Consider the following 17,886-nt stretch of genomic DNA (forward strand, 5'->3'; position numbering starts at 1 on the left):
CGATTTTAAAAATAAATGGCACGTGGAACCTCCCTTCGCCAGACGGTGTTTTTGATCAGTTAAGCCTTCAAAGGTTTCTTCACACAATGTTTTTATATAAATATTATTTCTAACTGAATATATCACTGTGAATTATAATATATTACATATGTGATTTTGTAAAATTAAATTGTAAAACTGACATAATTAAAAAGAGCAAAGGAGTTTCTTGCCGGTTCTTCTCCATAGATACCTACTGCTTTCCAAATCGGTGGTAAATGTTAAAAATATATAATGACGTTTCAAAAGTGCTTCTAGAAGAAGTCTAATTGAATAAATAAATGTTTGAGTTTGAGTTTGAAGATATGAGCAAAAATATATTTCGAGATTTACCTGTTTTTGTGCCGCGTAGGTGAAGATTTTTAGATACTTAGATAAAGAAATCAAAATTTATTATAATATTAATTCCATATATGTATCTTAATAATTAACTGTATGTATTTAATTATATGGACTAAAACTGGATATTTTTGGCATGACGTGTTACTATCGCACGCAGAAAAGTTCATGATTAATTTCTAATTGACAGTGATTAAATTTTCAATTTAAAAATATTCTTAAAACCTCGTAGCAGCAGCCCTTAATCGGAAAAAAGAACAAATTATCAATTACCGTTTCAATTAGAAGCAAAAAAACACAGTTTAAAATCACCCCAAATATCATCCTAAATACGGGAGATTACGGGCCATTTATAAATCCCCTAATTCATGATTCCTGTGTCCGTTAGGGCTGACCACAGCATGATAAATGAAGGTACATTTGGACCCCTATTTCATTACCATTAATTATTTCTAATACATCTGTTGCTAAGTTATTTACATAAGAAATGCTCCTGTTTCACGGGTATTGAGTAATGGTGTTTTATCTTCAGTTAACTTTGTAAATATTTTTTTGGTATATTTTGTCAGCAATGTTTGATTTTTTCCGGCATTTTTGTGTCAAAAGAGACTGGTTAATTTGGATATTTGAGATTTCAACAAAATTAACAATAAAACATTGTTAATTTCTATATCTAGGGTAATTCAACACTTTAGGCATTTTAAATTCGTTCAAACGTCTTTCACAAAATAATATAGATTTCGTAATTCTTTAAACTATATCATTCGGTATCCCTAATTAGACATCTCAGCTTAGACCTTTATATTGGTCTATTAAGTAGACGTAATGCATAGTCCATATCCCAAATATTAAGCGCCAATACAGACAGAGATATTCTAAAAATAATAAGCAATGATTTCAGTGATTTTCTTCAGTTTCTCATTTCACTGAACAAACCGTGAAATAATGTCCCTGGCAGCCTGAGTCGTCTTCATCTGAGTCGATTGCTCAATTTATCAATAGAACTCTTGGCCAAAGAATATTAGATGATAAGGGTACAGATACTCAAAGTAAAAACTTGGAGGAGAATGAAGACAAAAAGTAAAAATGCTCGTTACCACGTAGTTACAAATTATACAGACTACAGTTATTTTTACAACCATAAAATAATTCACAACATGTTTTGTGCTTCAAGTTTTCCCGAATTTAGCCAACACTATTTAGTATATAGATATGAAGATTTCGTTCACTTAGAAATCTAAAATAATTTAAAATTTCAATTCATACTGTAAAATTCATTTTAACAAGAGATAACAAGATACATTGGTAATTTCGTCAAGCACTTTTCTCGATTTTGCTTTGCCTGAGATTCTCCATTACAGGTCTTCTACTAGCCACATAATAGAGGACATTACAAATATAACATTATGGGACATCTAAATCAATTAATCTATGACGCAACGCCGACCGTCAATTTATTTGAAGCGGATAGCAAGTGGCTGTATCACTTACGTAAGATTCGAGTTCGCGTGAATGTACCGCCCGGGGTCACGTTGTTAAGCCACCGTATAGAGATTACTAGAGACTACCAGTGTATGATGAGCTCTGTTACAAAATCATTCTGGAACAATCTAGAACGATTCATCTCGTGCCTTTGTTGAATTGACCGGTCTGACGAATTCTGTTTCAGAAAAGTATGGTCTGGTTGAGAGATTACAGCTGTAAAGATCTGTTTTTGGCACTAACTATCGTCAGCTAAGGTCTATGTGTAGGAATAATATTAATAAGATCCTGGTTTTCACAGCTAACTGACTCTGTTTAGCGTACATGTCAGTTTAAATAACGAATAGGGTAAGAACGATAAGGTGTAAAATAAGCTATCAGCAAGAACTGAAACCGTATATCAGCAACCACAAGTGTAAGAAGAGATCTAGATTTCATTAGAGATTAGAGATTCAACTCGTGCCTTGAACAAAAAGTATATGCAAAAATATATTGGTTACGTTACCAGGAACATTATCAGCAAGAGATGAAACGGGCTCTTAATCTTTCAATTAATAATAAAAGCTCTTTCATTCCATTCTCATGGGACTTGAAAAAGCATAGATTATGAGGTCTTGACCTAAATTCTGTAAAAAAATTTGTACAATAAAATTCTTCTCGAATATTTTTTATTACGCCGTCCAATAAAACGCAGACAAAAGAACCAGTGAAATATTTATTTGAACCGGAAAGACAAATGTATCACGTATAGCGTTGTCCGAAAAAAACAAGTAACTAGTTCTTTTAAAGTACATTGCTCATCCCGTACGACACTTCTTAATTCATAGTCTTACGAAACCAGCAATGTATGTCGAATAGTTTTAAAATACGCTTGGACAGTGGTCATTTCATTGTACGATATTGCCCTAGGTCACGTTGGCATGGATACTAGGTCTACACTTAGGTTTTTTATATCCTCGATATATTGCAGTTTAAAATTGCTCTCGATTCGTCTTAGTGTTCAAGTATTTATTCAGTGGACTGGGTTTATTGGAAGCTTGTGTTGGAAATGTACTTTTAGTGTGTTTTAGATGTTTTTAAATGAGCTCAATTTGATTTAGTAAGTAATATTGACTGGTTCTTTATATTTATGATGAAAGGAAAATTGTGTACCTATTTGTACTTACATTATTATATTTAAACTGAAAATCAAATATTAGGCATACATTGTCGTTTGATATATTATATTCTATTTGTTCCATTATCAATAAATGCAATAAAAAAAAATTCACAATACATTACCAGTTATTAATGTCTTTTGTACTGAGAATAAAATACAGTAGCATTAACTAATCCCTTACATTATCCACAACATCTACATCCCACATTCATATTTCTTACAAAGATTGACAAAGTATCCGCATAAACTTCCATTATTAATGTACATTGAAAAGATGTCCCATCGTAGAAAAACGTCAACAAAACTCCTTTGTAAGTAACAAAGTATTAAAAGTGAACGCTAGTCCCGGACAAAAGCCGGATAATCCGGGACACACATCCGCGCGTGGATGTGGAAATGATAATAATATGCGTCCTGTCCGTCCGGTGAAAAACGTTATGATATTGACCGGTTTGAAGCCACAAAGTGTACTTCTTTGTGCGTGGCGGTAGTTATAGCGATTCTCGTCGTGTCATAATAAATATGGTACTTTCTTCTTCACGTACGTTATTTAGATTCAATTGAGTGACCAGTCATCCGTAGTAAATATGTAGTCTTCTCAATATGACAAGACATTCAGTTCTATGCTACCGCACTAATTTCTTACGAATTTATAATCATCATCATCTACAATAAAAGCAAAATGATAAAAATATAAAAGCAAAATGATATATAATAAAATAATAATGATAAAACTAAATTGGTTGTGACTCTACGTCGCCTAACATCATATTTTCATATTAAATGAAAATTATCTATTTTACCACTAATTCACTTACACTAATTCATTGAAACAGTATCCGCAAGGCAAAAGTCGACGTTGAATCAATTCGTTGGTTGACCGAAACTTTAATACCTATTCAGATAATATTAAACCTAATATACTCAACTATATCCAACACAAACTTCATCAAAATATAAGAGCAGAAGTATATACGTGAAAACTATTTCCATTTGAAACTTCATCAAAATCAGTATAGGCGGGAAAACGCAACTAACAAACAGATTCACATTTTATATTTTAATTATTCTCGCTTACATAGGCCACGTTTGATATAACTAAAAACCATGTTCGGTGTAGGTACTCTGGATAACATAATACGCAGAATTGGAATGGGTTATTTTAAAATTCAGTTTTGTATATTTTTGAAGTTACTATTGCAAATGTAATTAATATACTTAGGTATATTTTCATTTAATGGATTTCAGTGATTTTATTGTTATCTTGGTTTTGGAAAGTTATTATTCAAGTTTAAGGTTAACGATTTCATAATAATAAGCTACATAAATATCCTCATAAATAAGTGTTAACTCTTTTGATTAAACAATTAAAAGATAACCTTTGTCGAAATAAAAAACAACACCAAAAATATACGATCGTTTCGTACCTTTAAAATAAATGTGTTTTCTTTCCCCTTTTCATTAAAAAACAGACAACGCTCCATTTTATTTATATTGTCGTTTCTTATTTATCGCATTTAACTTAAATCTCGGCAAAAGACAATCGCAAATGATCTGTGAAATTGGAAATCTTGCGAATTGATTTTTATCGAAACGTTGATTCTGAAAATCAAATCTGTTTCGTTCACTAGAATGTTCTATAAACATTATTTATTCATAGGAATTATATGAAGAGCGTATTGTTATTGTAGTTAAATCTACTAGAAAATAAAATAGATTAGATTATATAGGTAGTTTTTCATTTATCAAGATAATATTATTATCCAGAGTGACCCTCTACAGCTTAGTAAGTCTAAAAGGAGGACAGATCAAGCCTCAAGTCAAAAGACACAAAATTCTTACTTTACCAATTTTGATCAAACAGCGACGTCTTTCGACGTTTAATAATAATTCAATAATTCAATAATTTTTATTATCCAAAATAATATGATACATACAATATAAGAACCCTTGTTCCCACACTAGGATTCCCTGTGTCGTGGGAACAAGTTTCTTCCATTTGCATAAAATTTTTACAAAAAAACAAATTTTTTAATAATTAATAATTATACAATACAAATTATATAAATCACTGTTGAACATGCGTGTGTATGTGTGTTTGTGTGTGTGGGTGTGCGCGTGTGTATGTGTGTGTGTGTGTGTATGTGTGTGTGTTTGGGTGTGTGTGAGTAATTTAGATAGGTCTCTATACTTCCAACTTCAAAATCTCTTCCGTCTGAATATAATCAAGGCCTTGCATCCATACTTTTAGTGACTTTTTTAGTTTACATCTAGTCATTTTAAAAATATTTAATGTATTGTTAATTTTAGTATATAAGTAAGGACCTAAGAAAGAGAAAGATTTCTGAGCAAAAGAGGTATGAGTGGCTGGAGTTTGCCATATAAGACGTCTACTTTCTGGATTTGTTAAAGTTCTATTAGCTGACTTATGAAATTTTAAAATGAGTGCCATTAAAAATAACTTCCGTACACTAAGAAAGCCGGTTTCTAGATACAGTTGCGTTGTTGAGAATCGTAAGTGTTTTTTATACGCCACTTTTATTACTGCCCTTTGTGCCCTTTCCACCCTCAGTAGTGTGCTTTTACAAGCTGCACCCCATGCACATATTCCGTAACACAGAAGCGACTGACACAGCGCTGTGTATATAATACGCATCGTTTCTGTATCAGCCACATTTCTTAATAGTCTGAATATGTACATGAGTTTACGAACTCTGGAGCTTAGAGCACGTGCTTGGGTCTCCCATGTTAGTTTCTTGTCAATTATGACACCAAGATATTTAGTTTCATCTACTATTTGGAGGTTAGGGCACGAGCATAGTGGTGTACCATCTTTGCAGTGATGGATGGTAAACCTCATATCTACCCCAGGTGCCGTTTTTAGTGTTGTGTGAAAACAAACAACTTTTGTTTTGTCGGTGTTTAGGGTAAGTAGATTACTTTGCAGCCAACTTGCCATTATTTGAAGACCTGCTTGGGCTACACCAACGACTCCAGCCCAGTCGCGCTCGTAGAATATAACAGCAGTATCATCTGCGAAGGCAAAAACTTGAGCCTGAAGCATGTTCAGTGAGCAGAAGTCGTTGATGTAGACCAAGAAAAGGGTAGGACCTAAAACACTACCCTGAGGAACGCCGAAATTTATAGATTTAATATCACTACAGAAGCTTTCCAACTTTACCCGCTGTAACCGCTGAGATAGATATGAGGAAAACCATTCCAGAGGTAAACCTCTAATTCCCACACACTCAAGTTTCCTGAGAAGGATTTTTCGAGAAACAGTATCAAATGCTTTTGCCAGATCCAGGAAAACGCCAGCACATCTGTAGCCACCATCTAATTTAGTAACAATAAAGTCAACCAATGATGTGATGGCATCCTCCGTAGATCTGGCAGCTCGAAACCCGTATTGGTTAGGTGATAATATTTTTTCCTTCTCTAGAAAGCGCATCAGTCGGCTGTTTACTATTTTTTCTATAATTTTAGATAGTGAGCTAAGAAGAGAAATAGGCCTATAGTTGGATGGTGTATTAGGGTCACCTTGTTTAAAAATTGGACAGACATTAGCAAGTTTGCAACAGCTAGGAAATATACCGGAAGATAGACTCAAGTTAATTATAAAAGAAATTGGACGAGAAAGAGATAATTTGGCATATTTTAGAATTGCATTAGTAATGCCATCTATTCCCGGAGCGGAGTTTGCTTTCAAGCAATTAATGACTTTCACTACTTCAGAAGGATCGGTAGGTGTGAAAGCAAGTGAGTTCGATGGACTTTTTGGTAAATTAGGGTAAGTTCGAGCTAGTTCTGATTCGGATTTATCAAGATTATCTAGAATTTTAGTAGCCAATTTTTCACCTATTTCTGAAAAATAATCATTAACTGTATTAAGGGAATCTACAGGGCTGTTAGGTTTGATGTTCAGAAGTTCATTTCGATTATTTTTGGCATCATCAATTTTACATATCCTTTTGACAGTTCTCCAAAGTTTTTTACTATCTTTTCTTGTATCTTGAATAGCCTGTCTATCATATTCATCTTTTAAATTTTGAAATAAATTATTGCAGGTATTCCTATATTTTTTATACTCATTTTTAAGTGCTTCGGAGTCGGGGAACTTTTTTGTCGTAATATGTAAAGCATCGCGTTTTTTCAGACATTTTAATAAGTTTGGGGTTACCCATGGTTTTAAAGTTAATTTACGTTTACTTGTAATGATTTTTGTGGTATTTTGTGTAATGAGATCAGTGAGAGAGTCAATAAAAAGCTCTGCCGCCATGTCAACATTACTACAGTTATATAAAGTTGACCAGTCCATATTTTCTATTGACTCTAGCAATTTATTGTGATTAATTTTTGATTTAATTAATGTATCTGTACTATTTGAAAAACATTTATCCATTATTGTAAGGCTAATTGACAATAAGATAGTATCATGGTCAGTAATATCAGAGTGGCAAATAATAGCTTTGCACTGTGATCGTGACTTAATCATACAATGGTCAAGACAGCTCCCCGATCTCGTTGGTACATTATATGCAGGTATATAGCCATATTGGGTCACTAGGTTTAAATATTGCTCAGAATAGATAGACATGCCAATATCTGTTATATCCAGGTTCAGATCACCGGTTATCACTCTATTTCTACTCGTACATTTTTTTAATACAAGTTCTAAAGAGTTCAAAAAGTTATTTATATCTGTCATGGAAGTAAAAGAAGGAGATCTATAGATTGAAGTTATAGAAATAATAGAGTCTATTTCTAAGATTAAACATGTCCCATTACGAAAACTAGGTTCCACTATTTTCACCTTGCTAAGGCTAGCTTTATAAAAAATTACAATACCATCACTTTTGTTGTAGTATTTTTTTGAGTATGCACAGTAATAACCAGAAAGATTTATACCCCCGAATGTATCGTCAATCCAACATTCTGTTAACACAATAACATCCGGCTGGTAGCCAAGACGATCTAGAAATAATTCAAATGCGCTGATGTTTTTACGTATACTTCTTATGTTTTGTGTAATCATTGTGAACTGTCTATTAACGTCTCCAAAGTAATGGATGCAAGATTCGGGCTTAAAGGTTTGCCAGAACGGAATAATACATGTCTGATCTATATCATCAATTATTAAGTTTGTGTTAGCCATTGGAATTTATTATAATGATTATGTGGTGACCAATACGTATCTTTGATACGTTTATTGTTGTCCCATTTGAAGAAATAAAGATAGTGTCTGGCAGAGTTATAATATGTAAGTGGTGTAGGTGGATAAGGTGAATGTATTATATTATGGATATATATAAGGTTGAAATTAAATGTTTGTAATCGACACACACAAATTTCTGAGCAGTTGATATGTGCAAGAGTGAAAGCGTAAGAAATCAATAAAATATTTATACATTTTTGATGAGTTACAATTATAATTTTAGAACGTTTTAAATATTCGTTGTAAATAGTTAATTTCAAAAGTACAATTCCATTTTTTGTTATATTACTACATAACAAACATTTCATAAATAATATTATATTAGAATTAAGTACACGATCTTTTATAAAGCAATAATTGATAATACACTGTATAAGAATAAACTCATCAAAAAATAATATAATTTTAGTTGCACAAACATAAATAATATCTTCTAATATAACATTTTGCAAAAATATTATTTAGATACTTAAACGACGCTATTCTATTAAATAAAATATAATAAGCATAATTTGTAAGACTATTGTATTTAAAGCCTTGTATATTAATAAAATTTTTAACATAATTTAACTTAACACTAATCAATATTAAAATACATGCATAAAAAATACCAAAATATATTATTGTTATTAGTCATTGAGTAAGACTTTTTAATTGTTGTTCATCTCTTACGTGGATATGAGGAGAACCATCAGCTTTGCGCAGAAACACACGGCCGTTACTCGACCAGCAATATTTGTACTTTTCCGTATTAGCAAAGTCTCTCGCCAGGAAGAATAGCCGTTTTATTTTAGCAGTTAATAATTCTGACATATATATGGTTGATGTTGAATTTAATCCAAGATGGCTTGCATTTAGTTGCTTCTGTGTAGATTTGTACAGTTTCTTTGCAGTCTCCAAAACCTTGTGCTTAGTAAAGGTGGATGTAAACTCAATAATTATAGGAGGGGATGACGTTTTATTGTTTCGGTTAAATCGCCGATAGACGTCTCGAACATCCGACGTATGATAGTCTAATTTTAATGAGTTAAACAATGAGTGTACCATTTTATATAACCCTTCTTTTTGCTCTTCCTTTTGATGCGGAACCCCTCGTATTTCAATACAAGTTTTAATACAGAATTGGTTATAAACTTCACACTTTTCGTGGATTGAATGGATTTCTTTAGACAACTCTTTTTTAACTTCCTCCAGAGCTTCAATTTTACTCTGCAATGTTTCCAATTGCCCACTAATATATTCCAATGATTTTTCTATTTCTTTATTATGTTGGTCCATGCTCGTACAATGTTTTTTAATCTCTTTTATCTCAGAAATACTCTTTTCAATGAGTTCTAGACGTTTGTTTTGCTTAGATTCGAAGACTCCAAACATTTCTTTGATTTCATTTCGCAGTGATAGAATAGATTCATGAATTTCAACATTATCCCGGGTCAAACCCTTGCGTTTTAACATTCTGCTCAGAACAGTAATGACAGAATTTCCCTACAAACCCGGTTATTTCACCAATTTTCAACATAACACACATTGTTAATATTACAAATCTGTGAGAGTAAAGACATTAAATTTTAAATTAAAATTCCACTCGATCGACAAAGAAGGAACTAACAAAGAACAGAAAAATGAATAGAATCGCTGGCATCTTAGCTCGCTGAGGCACTTGATCTTATTAAATTTACTCGGAAACCATTGAGTCGGATATTCCTAGAATATTTGTACTAGATAAGGATAATAATCTTATATATAAAAATGAATCGCAAAATGTGTTGGTAAGCGCATAACTCGAGAACGGCTGAACCGATTTCGATAATTCTTTTTTTTATTATATTCCTTGAAGTACGAGGATGGTTCTTATGTAGAGAAAACGTAAACATGTACCACGGGCGTAGCCGGGGCGGACCGCTAGTAGATTATACAACTTATTTTAGGCTTGATAAATGTTGAATGTTATTTTTAGGGTGCTTATCCACCAATAATGTGCGAGGATGTGTATCGAGGAATGTGTTTGTAAAAAGTGGTAAAAAGAAAAACCTATCATATAGCTTCATTTAGTTTGAAGATCGAAGCGTTTAGCGTTTGAAGCGATACTATTGGTTATTTACAAACACATTCCTCGCGATACATCCTCGCACATTATCGGTAGAAAAGCACCCTTAGGCCGGATTAATGTAGGTACACTTTTTTTTCAAAAGATGTCGTAAATGGTCGCGGTCTTTTTGGTATATAATGTTTAAAATTACAAGTTAGTACCCTTTTTTAGAAGAATGCGTGAATGCTCTCTGATTTTGTGAGGTATGTTTAAAAGTTGTAAGTAAAATGTTATGAATAACATGTTTACAAGTTTACAAAGTAAATTTTGTAATGAAATGCAAAGTAGTAAATATGAATTTCAAAGCTATTCAGATTTTTTGTTATCTGTTAACATCGTTTTACACAAGCGTATTCAAATGTAACGCATAATAAAAACTTCAAAAGGTCATCCAATTATTTTAAGATTCTTTCAAACGAATACATAAATGAGATACAAATCATAATATCAAAGAAATTATGAACTAAATGAAAAGGTAAGCCTATTAGATATTATGTTATTTTTATGTTAAGTGTGAATACAATATAGATGAATAAAGTGCGTCATTTTTTACATTTAAGAGTTCATATTTTAATCAGTTGAAAAGTACTTCATATTGCCTCTTTTAATTCAGTTGTTTCATCTCTCGTTCAACTGTTTTTAAACACAAAATTGAGCTAAATTTCACTACTACTTTATAAATAAATAAAAATAAATAAATACTACCACCACCACTACTAATTGATTAATTATTTTAACGTCATGCAACTCATACATATTATAGTTGTCGGTATTATAATAATATGTTACTAGTGAGCTGAGGCTTACTACTAATACTTAATAGCAACGTAGATCAGTAATAAGTCTTGTCACTATATTATGAATGAGTTTAAAGCTAAAAGATAGTATCACAGATAATAAATTCTGTACATAAGAGGAAACTTAATTAAGTGGATCTACACAGAGCGAGCAGCCTCGCGAATCATTTTTCGCACGAAGCAGCTTGGTCAGTCTGGATGTGGCTCGGCTGAGAAAAGTGGCAGTATCCGGGTTTTCTAGTAGAAGATCCGAACTAAAATCGAGTTCACTGGGGTCTAATCGCCTAGAAATTGCTTCGCGAGGCTGCTCGCTCTGTGTGAACCCGGCATATCATACAACAATTTACCATATATAAAGCATTTTACAGTGAAGTCAATTCTACGGATTCTACCAGGGAAATGAAATAAAACAAAAGTTTATATAAACTCGCTAAACCTAAATATAATGGAAAACCAAACAGTAAGTTGAGCTCGTTCCATCAGACGCGTGCAAATATTTACTGGTACCGGTGTGTGCTGGGAGATGTAGCGATTTATTTGTTTTATTTATTTATTTATAAAAACAAAAAATTGTGTTTCATTAGTGTTGTTCCTATATTACAGAACTAAATAATTATTCTTATTGTGTGGTACTTAATTGTACAAGAAATAATAACAGGTATTTGATAACTTTTTCAGTAATTATCACAGGCTAATGCTAGAGACCTTTTTTGTAGATTATTTCCATAAAAACATTTTTGGACAGACATAACGCGAAAACATAAACTTTTCCGGATATAAGTTCGAATGTCGGAAATATCTTCTTCAACAAATAAAGCTGATAATAATCGCTTCAAGTAAGCGAACTTTCCAATAAAAAACACGCTTAATTGGTTACATTTAGAAGCCATCATATCAAAAACAAAGACACAAACCCACATGATGTTAAATTTATAACGGTATAATGAAAAATAAAAATGTAACTTTCTGCCACTCCAGGGGTTAAAAACATAACAAACAAACAAAAATAATTTATTGTGCATCACAGAGAAAAGTACAAGGACACAATACATTAATTAATAAAAGAGCACAACAAGCTGACCCGCTAAGTCCCGCTGACCAATATAAATCGCTATTGCTTGTAACTTGGGGTATTTCAAACGCAGGTTTTTCGTAAAAAAAGGGCTTTTCAACGACACGACAACGGAACGAGGTAACTTGTTCCATTACTTCTACTTACTAACTTTAATAACAAACATAAATACTAATCGTTTCTCTGATATACGGAAGATAAACTTGTATAAAGTTTGTGAAATAATTTATGCATATTATTTTCTAGGGTTTGATTTTACGCGAGTGTTATACATTTAGAAATTAAAGACTTTTTAACGGATTTTAAACGCGATTTATTCATTATAGTCAAGACGTACAACATCTCAGTCTCCCCGTGACCACGCTCGCTGTAAAGTGTTCGAAACGTGGGGAAAATAATATAATGAAATAATCGCGTTTAAAATCTGTTAAAAAGCCTTTAATTTCTAAATTTATGCATATTTTAAGACTTTTTGCTATATTATAAAATGTTACGTATTTATTTTATTTATTTATTATACTTCATTATACAAACATGAACTGACAAAGCAGAAAAAAAAGAACGATATCACAAAAAGACTTACAGTGAATTACGTAATGTAGAGATGAAATGAAAGATTTTTACAAATAATAATAAGACAAATTTACTTTTTATTTATTTTATTATATTTTTTTTCCAATTCTATATTTCACATGCAGAATAAATAGTTATATGCTCACACATTATTGCTCACAGCATTATTATTTTCATACATTCAACGCAATATTTATAATAAACACACAAACTTTACTTTAACTATATTAAAATTAATGAAAATATACGACGTAAAAACTGAAGTGATATACTCTAGATCCCATAGGAACCGACTGTGTTCGGGCAAAAAAAGTAGTAAAGGTAAACGTGGTTTAAAATACAAAATAACTTCGAAAAATATGAAAGGATATACATGCGATTACATAGAAATTACACCAGTAATATATCGATATTTTTGTTAACACTAGGTACATACTACATAGAAAAAGATGAAAGATTACACCAGTAATATAAATATGAATGTTTTTTAATCTAGTTAATTTTCCCCTATTAAAAGTGTAACGTAGAACATGTTACATGAGCTATCTGTTTCGTAGTTAGTGAGAAACGGACATACATTAAGTTTTACATTTTTTATTAATTGTCGATATTAAAATTTATTGTATAACATGAGCAATCTGTTTCGTAGATATAGGAAACAAACATGCATTCAGTAATTAAAATTTTCTCTCCAAAAAGTTTAGTTCACCAAACAACTACTTACATAATATCAATTATATACAGTCCAGTACAAAACTTCATAAATAATGTCTACAATAGCAATATAAACAATTACCAAAGTTAAAACAATAAAACAGCTCTTGTTCTTTCTTTTATTAACACCTCCAGAACTTGAAACAGTAATTCTAATTTAGCTCGTGAAAATAGCAATTTTAACTACATCCATTTATCTAGGCGGCCTAATTATACTTACGTAATTAGTGCCGGCTATCTAAATCGTTAAATAGCCAACGCAACATTTTAAAAGCCAATATTTAAAGATAAAATACTAATTTTATAAAGCTGAAGAGTGTTTCTTGCTGAGTTTGTTTCTTTGCTTTAACGTGCTAATCTCAAGAACCACGGGTCTGATTTGAAAAATTATTTCACTGTTAGATAGTCCATTTATCTATGAAGGATATGTGCTATATTATATCATCACGCTAAGAATAATAGGAGCAGAGCAATGCGAATAAAACCCAGGCACAGCTAGTAATAATATAAATGCGAAATTAATTCTTTTTGTTGTAAGCAAAACAAGTAAGACTAAACTATATCACCGATTTAGAAGAAATATGAAATGAAAATACTTGAAGACCAAGAGTCAAACATAAGCAACCTTTTATCAAACACAACAACCAATTTTTATTGACATAGGGGCTGAAAGTTTTTGGTCTACAGGCGAAACCGGGCAGCATACCATGTTTAACAAAAGTATAATCCTTATCTAATCAGCAATGGGCAGAATATTGTATACCAGTATTTAAATATGCCGTTTAACAACACACGAAATATTGTTAAAACTATGGTTAAAACATATTCAAATTCACAGAACCAATATAAACTGTTACTAAATTTACGTCATGCAAAACTCTATTTTCATTTTAGCAAAAAATCCTACGCAACAATTAAATAAACATCAGTTATTGATACATCAACGGTTATTTTTGACACCAGCAGATGAAATATCTATATTATTTTGCGCGGCATAATAAATTGTTTTTGTTGATTTTGGTGTAAGTTATAAGCGATTTGTTGCAGAAAAATAGATGTGAAAATCTATATTACTTACTTACACCATGAATGTTACCTGAGCAAATAAATCAAGTGAAGATACAGTAAAGCGTAATTTAAAGCTTATTGGTGAAGATAATTTGAAAAGTCTTGAAAAACTATGTTGCAGTGAAGCATAGTATAGTTGTAAACATGTTATTAATTTTGGAGATGCATTTCTCATTTTTTTACAAAGCTTTGAAGACAAAAGGTAATAAATTATGCAAGATCTGACATGATCAGACATTTCTCGACGCAATTATCCCAACCAGAGCTCTAACCTACATATCGAGCAGCTCATAACTTGAGCAATCATTAAATTTGAAGCAGAACGCACCCTCAACGGCCCAGGCAATAATCATTTATCATTTGGCCAACACACGGCTGTACCTTTATTTTTTCGTTAAACTCGGCTACGGAAACTATGCTTGAGGGAAAAACTACATTACCATTTGTACCTTTGATGGGAAAATTATTGTTTACAATCTTGTTACGAGCTATATTTCAGGTGTGTTTGAATGTGAAGTTAGTGAGAACTTTTATTTATGACTAGCTGCGCCCCGCGGTTTTATTCGTGTTGCTCCGCTCCTGTTGGTCTTAGCGTGATTATATAATATAGCTTACAGCCTTCCTCGATAAACGGGTTATCTAATACCGAAAGAACTTTTCAAATCGGACCAGTAGCTCCTGAGATTAGCGCGTTCAAACATATAAACAAACTCTTCAGCTTTATAATATATGTATAAAATTCGATTAAGATTCTGTAATAAAATTATAGTCCTTAGACTGATTACTTCTGCCACCATTTATGTAGAACGAACATTTAAAACTTTATTCGTAAGCACCATGAAATAACTTACGTTATAATAGCTAAATCGAAGCTGACAGAACAGCTTGAGCTGTTTTTGCAAAGCTTACTGTATTAGGAATTAATCTGGATCAAAACAATGTACCTATACGGAACGGCTATCGAGAACGACTTCTCAATTTCAACCGAAAATCAAATCAAGTCCACTATTCCTCTAACTGTCCATCAATACAGAGATATCTCCATCCAATTCTAACAATTCCATTACAATTCAAAGAAACACGATCAAAGCATCAATCACACGGACGGTAACAAAGTTCATATTAAATTCAAGAAGCAAGAATTACAATATTGAATGCGCGAAAGAGTATTTCGGCAAAAAGTGGAGGGCCCAGTGAATAATTCACCAGCAATCACTGGAAGACTCATTTATTCATAAAACAACGCTCCACGCGGCTCTATTTACATTTTTCGTACTTTTTATTTGATTAACGTTAGGTTTACTGTCTGGTATTGTTTCGTTTGCGTGTAATGATGTATTAGCATTGGATACTTGTGATAATTGGACAACGGTAACAATTTATTCTCTTGAATTTGTTTTAAGATATAATTTAATGTCGACATGAAGAATCGTTGTAAGATTATTGGCGTGAATTCTAATAACTTACAAGATTTATTTAATATACCTAAATAAATCTTGTACTTATGTTGTTAATTTAGGTACCAATGTGATTATGACTGTTTAGACTATACTAATATTATAAAGCTGAAGAGTTTGTTTATTTGTTTGAACGCGCTAATCTTAGAAACTACTTGAAAAATTTTTTCGGTGTTAGATAGCCCATTTATCGAGGAAGGCTAGGCTATATATCAACACTAAGATCAACAGGAGCAGAGCCACGCGGGTGAAACCGCGAAGCGCAGCTAGTAAGAAAATTAAACTTATGACTATTTATGTTGTATAATAAGTTAATACAAACATAATATGATGTCTTTTTGTTATGTGTTTTATTGCTCTCAAGATATTATTACCGGATTCCAACTGTCCACAGTTCTTTTGTTATTTTATTGTATCTTCACTTAGGAAACATATTGAGTTTCATGACTCTCGTCAACTTTATCGGATCAGGAAGATACTTATTTGATAAAATATAATTTTCTACCGGAAAGAAGATGAGTTGACATTACATGAGATATAATATATTAAGCCTGTATTCACTCCCATTATTTTGAACAGAAAAACTTATGCAGTTTACGAAGCACAAGAACTTAATTTTTTATATTTTTTGGTCGCAGTATGATGTTATATACAGCTTACAGCTTTCCTCCATATATCGACTATCCAACAAAGATTTTTACATTTGAATTAGTAGTTCCTGAGATTAGCCAAACAAACAAACTCTTTTATAATACTTGTAAAGATAATTTAGTGGTAAATATGTAAGTTATAACAGTAAAGTTTTCAAAGTTTATGTGTTAGTGGGTTGAGTGCGTAAAGTACGTGGGCCGTGGGGTTCGAATCCGGGTCAAGCACGTTCCGCACTAAATAGATGTTTAAACTTCGAACATTAAAAGCCCTCTGCTATTCGTATAAAATGTTTTATAATAATTTATTAATAATTTTAAAATTTCTTATTTTAATTTAATATTAAAGTTTGCAATATTACGCTACAACAATAATCTTTGCCCGTGCAGAAAATAAATATTTTTATGTACAGTCAAACTCAAAAATTTATTTATTCAATTAGTCTTCTTTTAGACGCGCTTTTGAATCGTTATTATAACATAACTAGCTTCCGCCTGCGACTCCGTCCGCGCGGAAAAATTAAGATTAATTTTTTTTCTAAGTATTTTTCCGGGATAAAAAGTATCCTATTTTATGCCCAGGATAATAAGGTATAATTATACCAAGTTTCATCGAAATCTAACCGTTAGTTTTCACGTGATGCCTTCACATACAGACAGACAGACAGACAGACAGACAGACGGACAGACAGACTGACAGACAAAAAATTTTTTAATCAAATATTTGGGTTTGGTATCGATCCAGGAACACCCCCTGCTATTTATTTTTTCAATATTTTCAATGTACAGAATTGACCCTTCTACAGATTTATTATATGTATAGATTTTAACATTTACCTACGATCGGTCCGGAAAGCATTTTCTACAGAGTTAGAATATTTCTGCATCTATTTTTTAAAACGATATAATAATAGTCATAGCTTAATTCCACTAGCCTGTAACTTTCTCTAATAATAGCTTCCTATAATAACAACCCCATTCAAAAAATATCTTTAACTAGCTTTCCGCCTGCGGCCTCGCCCGCGTTTTCAAAGAAAAACCCGCATAGTTCTCGTTCCCGTGGGATTTCAGTGAAGATGCAGCTTTCTAATGGTGAAAGAATTTTTGAAATCGGTCCAGTAGTTTATGCGTGAAAACCATACATACATACATACATAATTACAAACCTTTCCTCTTTATAATATTAGTATAGATGTTAGTAAATATTAGTAGGTACTTTTAATGCGTGTATGTAA

This window comes from Colias croceus, chromosome 11 (assembly GCF_905220415.1).
Source record: "Colias croceus chromosome 11, ilColCroc2.1".
NCBI classification, from domain to species: domain Eukaryota; kingdom Metazoa; phylum Arthropoda; class Insecta; order Lepidoptera; family Pieridae; genus Colias; species Colias croceus.